General features: G+C 35.4%; 1 protein-coding gene and 1 non-coding gene across 2 annotated transcripts in view; both read right to left on the bottom strand.

Moving 5' to 3' along the window:
- DLG2 (discs large MAGUK scaffold protein 2) overlaps positions 1-6,420 on the bottom strand; it is a 1,459,931-nt gene that overhangs the window by 406,131 nt on the left and 1,047,380 nt on the right. The gene's annotated exons all lie outside the window — the stretch shown is intronic.
- On the bottom strand, positions 4,149-4,267 carry LOC111741994. Its single transcript, XR_002781135.1, has one exon. It is a non-coding gene; the product is annotated as a 5S ribosomal RNA (ribosomal RNA).

Consider the following 6,420-nt stretch of genomic DNA (forward strand, 5'->3'; position numbering starts at 1 on the left):
GCTTCTAATCAAAATTAAAGGTTTCTTCTTCTATGGGCCATATTTCTTTCTCTATAGATCATGGAGTTTACTTTTCTTCCAAACCAATCTCCACATAGCAGCTATAGTTTTATGAAACACAATCTGCTTAATAATTTTCAAATGGCAAATATTGCTCTTTGAATAAAATCTCAGAGTTGAGTATGATATGTTTCTTTGTTTTTCTCCTCTCTTCTTCGCTCCCTGCTTTCCTGCCGCTCTGGCCATATTCCTTCCTACCTCAGAGAGCTTGCAAAGGCTGATCTCTCTGTAACAGCTTTTCTGCCATAACTTTATCATTCAGTTTACCTAACCAAATCCCACTAATCCTTTAGCTCTCATACTTAACTTCTGTTAAGTCTTTCCCAACCTCCCTCATAGGTCAGACATCCCTGATATAAGATCCCCTAGCACTCATTGTACTTCTCCTTTGTAGCATATCACAATGGTAACCAATTAAATGCACAAATATAACTTCTGGGAGGTCAAAGGCTGTATCCAGCTTATTTACTACTATACTGTCAGCATTTAGCACAGTGTAAGTTCCCAATGTATGTTTGAACTAATAAAAGTCTGATTCGATCATTATTCTAACTCCTCAATAAAGTATTTAAATATAAATATTTTCTTATTTAATATATGAGTAAAAAAATGTAACATCAAATAAAAGCCCAAGTAGAAAAAAATGTATTAAGGTAGAAGATTTAAATAGCTAAGTCTTTTCATTAAAATCAAGTACCTAATACATTATAGATATTTAATAAATGTTTATTAAGAATGCAGATTATAAAGGTATATTAGACTATTTATAGTTTTTAAGCAATAAATTTGCATTAGTAAATTTAAACTGAAATCATACTTGCTTGTATATTGATCTCCTTCTCTCCTCCTATGTTTGTCTATATATTTCCCTAATGTTGAGAAGAAAATGCACTTTTTCTACCTTGCAGAATAACTTTGTTTTCAAGATGAGAAAAATGCTATTTGATGGAACAATGAAAAAAAAAATACTTCTTATTAAAGTAAATAAACTGTGTAAAATTGCTCTCACTGACACTTTAGAAGTGTTGTATTTAAAAGACCAGGAGCAGAAAATTGAGTTCCAAACCTTAGATAGAACTGTCAGTCCCCAAATATACCACCTGCTGTCATGTCACCCACCCCTGCAACCCACAGTCATCCCCAGGAGCCAGTAGCACCTACCATCAGCTGGAAAGTTTCTGGACTCTGAAAAGTTCTACTCCCATCAACTTAACTGAACCTGGTGAATATACAATTAGTTTTCCTATATTAATTTGATTCAAATGAGGTTTTAATTTCTTTTCCTCTTTTTAACAAAAATTTTGCAGCATCTATTATATAGCAAGTATGAATTCTGCCCTGTGCAAGCTAATGTTTTATGGAAATGAGTGATGTGATATTGTGATTTATAGAAATATACAATATTTGGTCATATAGATGGCAAAAACATTTATCAAATGTTTGGTCTTCAGGCTTAGTTCCTGGCTCACAGCTCTCAAATACCTTGGGATTTCCAAAATTATGAGAGCAACAATGATGTCTATTTTTATGTTAATGGGGTGACTTTTGGATCCCACTCAAGAGTGGAGGCTGGCTGCCAAAAGGAACTTTCAGTTCTACCTTCTGATTTCCAGGGAGGGGAGAGGGGCTTAAGGTTGAATCAATTGCCGATCCCCAAAGATTTTGTCAATTATAAGCACAAAATGAAACCTCTATAAAAACCCAAAAAGACAGCTCATTGGTTCTTTTTGGAGAGCTTCCATGTTGGGGTACTAGAAGGCTTCCACACATTACGATGCTGGGTCCCACACTCCACAAGGTCAGAAGCTCTTTCCTTTGAGATCTCACTCTATGTAACTATTTCATTATCTGGCTGTTGATTCATATCCTTTAATATCCTTTTTAATAAACCAATAATCTTGTGAATAAATGGGTTTTCTTGAGTTCTGTGAGCTATTCTAATAAATTAATTGAACCCAATTGGTCAGAAATACAGGTAACAACTTGGACTTGCAACTGATGTCTAAAATGAAAAGCAATCATGAACCCTTTCCCCACGGAATCTGATTCTATCTCCAGGTAGATAGTCAGAATTGAGCTGAATTCTCAGCCCCTGCTGATGTCCAATATCGCTTGGTATGTGGAGAGAAAACCCATGTTAGAAAATGGCTCTCAGAATAACAATTTAAGTGATAAGCGCATAGGCCCTGCTTCAGTGCTAGCAAATAGGATGATAAAAGATGATACAAGTATGAACAGGGTCTTCTGGCAACAGAGAAGTTTAACCTGCAAACCTTCTTGGGAGTGGTGACAGTTGAGCTAAAATTTGAAGGGCAAGCAAGTGAACCAGGTGATGCAGGAGCACAGTAAGGGAGAGAAGAGGCTGTGTGAAAGCACAAAAGGCATCCCCTGCAGTAGTAACATTAGAGGCTTACTAGTATAATTGGAGCATGAAAGGAGAAGGATAAAGAAACAGAAAAAATATCACAAAGGGTCATTTTCTTGAAGCCATACAATGAAGCAAATGTAGCATTTTATGAAAATCATTGTGGGGGATGATTAGAAGAGTTAGTTAGGGTGCCCTGAAGGGGAAGAACATGACTTTCACTCTATATTCCCAGCATCTTTCATATTGTCCCAAACATAAGTTAGTGTTTGATAAATAATTATTGAATATTATTTCTGAATGAGATCAGTTAGAATCATGTTGCACTGAGGTAGTACTAAGTCACCACTCAGTTGTCTATACCCCAGGCGAAAGTGTTCAGATCATTTTCAAAAAGAATATAATGGGGACAGAAGAGAGTACAGGACACTGAAGACCTGGTAGTAGAGGCAAAAGCAGAAGGTAAGGACATTAAAATAGAAGGGTAATGGCACCTGAGACAGATGTTTCAGACTCAATAATTTTTCTAGGGACAGTTACTTCCATCTCCATGTGTCAATTTCTATTTATTTATTTATCCCCATGTGAATTTCTAAAGCAGGAAAATATAATTACCATAAATGTACATAATAAAGACTAGCTTTTGCTAGGCATTGCATTATGCACTTTCAGGGGCTGCTATTCATTCATAAACATTTACTGAGCATCCACTGAATGAATGTGAGGCATTGTTCTAGGTCCTACCAACTCAGTCCCTGTCATGGTGTTTATGATGTGTCAGCAAAAAAAAAAAAAAAAAAAAAAAAAAAAAAAAAAACACAAAATAAACGAGGAGGGATAAAAGTATATGGCACACTCCCAAGCTGAGAGAAAACAGAGCATAATTGTCAAGAGCATGACTTTTGGAATCCAGATCCTGTATCCTTACTTAATCACTTGGCTATGACTTTGTGATCTTGGTAAATTACCTAACTGCTCTGCCTTATTCTATCTGTAAAATGTGGTTAATAGTAATTATCTATCTCTTTGGGTTATATAGAGTATTAATTGAGTTAACAGGTATAAAGATTTTAGAAGAGAGTCTGGCAAATAATAAATATGAGTAGTAAATATTATCATGGTTTTCTTATAACAATTAACATTATCAATAAGTACTATGAAGAAAACTCAAAGTAGGTAAAAGAGAAGAGAACCAGAGTAGGAAATGGGACAGGAGGAGATAATATCGATAAAGGGATCAGAAAAAGTAGTTTTGAGCGGATGACATTTCAGCAAAAGGCCTAAAATAAATGAGACAGTGAGTCATGTGAATATTTGGAGGGAGCATTCCAGAGAGAGAAGAACAACTACAGAATAAATAAGGGCCATTGGGTGGAACCAGCTCAGCTTGCTGATATTAAAATAATAGTAAAAAAAAAAAAAAAAGTTGCTGTGACTATAAATGGTTGTACAAGGGAGAGAATTAAGTGAGGGGTAGGAGAGATGAGAAAGGACTAATTCATTTGGGGCCTCATGGGCCACTAGAAAGATTTTAAATTTTTCCTGAGATTGAGAGAAAGGTACCAAGGGGCTATGAGCAGAGATAGCTATGAGCAGAGATACAGGATAACTGGATATCTTTTTCTTTCTTTTTTTTTTTTTTTTCAGGCCAAGCAACTTTTGGTTGACCTCACAGATTGCAAGGACTTTGTCTTTTTACAATCCCTTATGTTTTTATTTTTTACACCTACAGCTCCTGGTCTTCCTAGGTGGTCTCCCATCCAAGTACTAACCAGGCCTGACCTTGCTTAGCTTCCAAGATCAGATGGGATTGGGTTTGTTCAGGGTAGCATGGCCGTAGACTGGATGTCTTTTTTAAAACATCACCATTCTGACTATAAATAGAGAATGGACTGCAGGAGAGTGAGGGCAGTAGCAGGTTATTCTTGTTGTACATTTAATCCACATATCGAGCATGTGAGATAAACATTAATCTTCCTATTTTACAGTAAGGAGCACGAGACTGTGAATCAATTTATCAAAAGGCACAAGGTGTTTAGACTCTAAGTCCATGTGTATTTTGCATTCTGCAGAAAAGGTCTTCCTGACTGGGTCAAATTGTCTACTACATGTTCTCACTGCAGCACATTCCGATCCTTCATAGCACCTAATGGCTTGATTTTATACTATTGGGTGATTACTTGTTTCATGTCTAAGACCAGTGGCAGTGCTTACTAGTGTGTCTTCAAGGTCTATCTAGCACATAAAGCAAGTGCTCAGGAATTATCTTTTGAATGAATGGATAAATTGTACTGGTAAAGTGAAAGTGGCAGAATGAAAAGTATGTGAATAAATACAGTAATAACATGAAGACATAAGAAGTTAAATTTAACATAGTAACAATAAGGACCCACTATGCAGGAGTGTCTGTTGTTTTGTTTTAATCTTGGCATTATTTTTAAATGATTATTAGTAAAAGTAAGAAAAAATATTTCCTATTCAAGACAAAAACTCTGATTGAAAATAACTTTTTTTTTTTTAAATCAGGGCATTAAACAAATACAGTAGATCTTTTCTCAAACTTCTTAATGTATTGGAGCATTATTTTAATGATTTTCTAACAGTTGGCCATGCCAAAGAATTCAGACCATTGTATATCTACAGACTAGGAAACAGATAACAAATAAAACAAATTCTAAATATTATATTATAATATTAGTGATGACAATTTGCATAGTGCTTTCTAATCTACAAATAACTGTTGTATATTGTTCATTCAGCAGGTTCATTTCTTCCAACATTTAAACACACACACGCACACTTTCTGGATCATTTCTGCAGAGATCTCCTTCACAGTGGCCTTGATAAAAGCTGACTGTGGAATTTTATTAAATTCAGCCCCCATTAAGACTTGGCATTGTTTGAAGCACTTTGATGATGCTGAGCTCAGTGAGGGTACTTGTTCTGTCTTCATCAAACAGCAAGTACAGTTTTTCCTTTTTGGAGATGAAACTGGTAATAAGCTTTTCTTTTCATTGGTACATGAAACCGATTTTCACACCTTCGTTTTCTTTTTTTTTTTATGCAAGATATTAAGTAGATAAAATGAGTCCCTGTTCTCAACTCTAACACCTCTGAAATTAAGCCCTGGGGAAGCTAGTGATAACTCTGAAGTGGTAACTTCTCTCTAGGCTGTTTGGAAAAATAACCCTACCAACTACACAAACAAAGACTTCGCTATTATCACGCTACAGCACATGAATGGCTGCTAAGACACAAGTAAAGAGATGAGACACAGTGTCATCAAATGTGCCACTCCTGCCCTGACAAATAGGACATACTCAGTTTCACAACTGGATGATTGATGTTTAATATTATTAAAACACACACAAATTGTCACTCACTGGGTATTTACTATACCCAAGCAACTGGCTTTGTTTTTGCTATATGGTAACTAATTTAATCTTAAGAACAACCCATAAAATGTATATTATACCCTAAGTCTCATTTCTATACACATACAGAAACTGAAGATCAGATAAATCAAGCAACTTATTCAAGGCCACACGGCTGGAAAATAGCAGAGCTGGGATATGAACCCAGGCCATTTCTCTTACATTGTTCTTTCTGTTTTGTTAGTTCCTTGAGGGAGAGATATATCATATGGAGTCTTGTGGGTAGAAATGGGTATATGAGTAGATATACTAAAAAATAGAATTGAAATTTAAACCCAGATGTGTCCAACTCCAAATTGTAAATTCCTTCCAATGCCAACAAAATGACCCCCTTTTTAATATAACAATATGCTTCTCAAAAATGAATAAACCTATAAAAATATTCTTTTTTTGATAATTAATTTTTTTCCAGATTTGGTTTGAGGTACATATATATTCTAAAACAATGGTCAACAGAAGTGAATGAATATGCATTGCTCTGACTTGTTAATCCCCTAACTGTGCTGTACTGTTTAGTAAACCACAATGATGCAAACTCAAAGACTAGGTCTTAACAGCAGA

The sequence above is a fragment of the Pteropus vampyrus genome, unplaced genomic scaffold, assembly GCF_000151845.1.
Source record: "Pteropus vampyrus isolate Shadow unplaced genomic scaffold, Pvam_2.0 Scaffold84, whole genome shotgun sequence".
Lineage (NCBI taxonomy): Eukaryota > Metazoa > Chordata > Mammalia > Chiroptera > Pteropodidae > Pteropus > Pteropus vampyrus.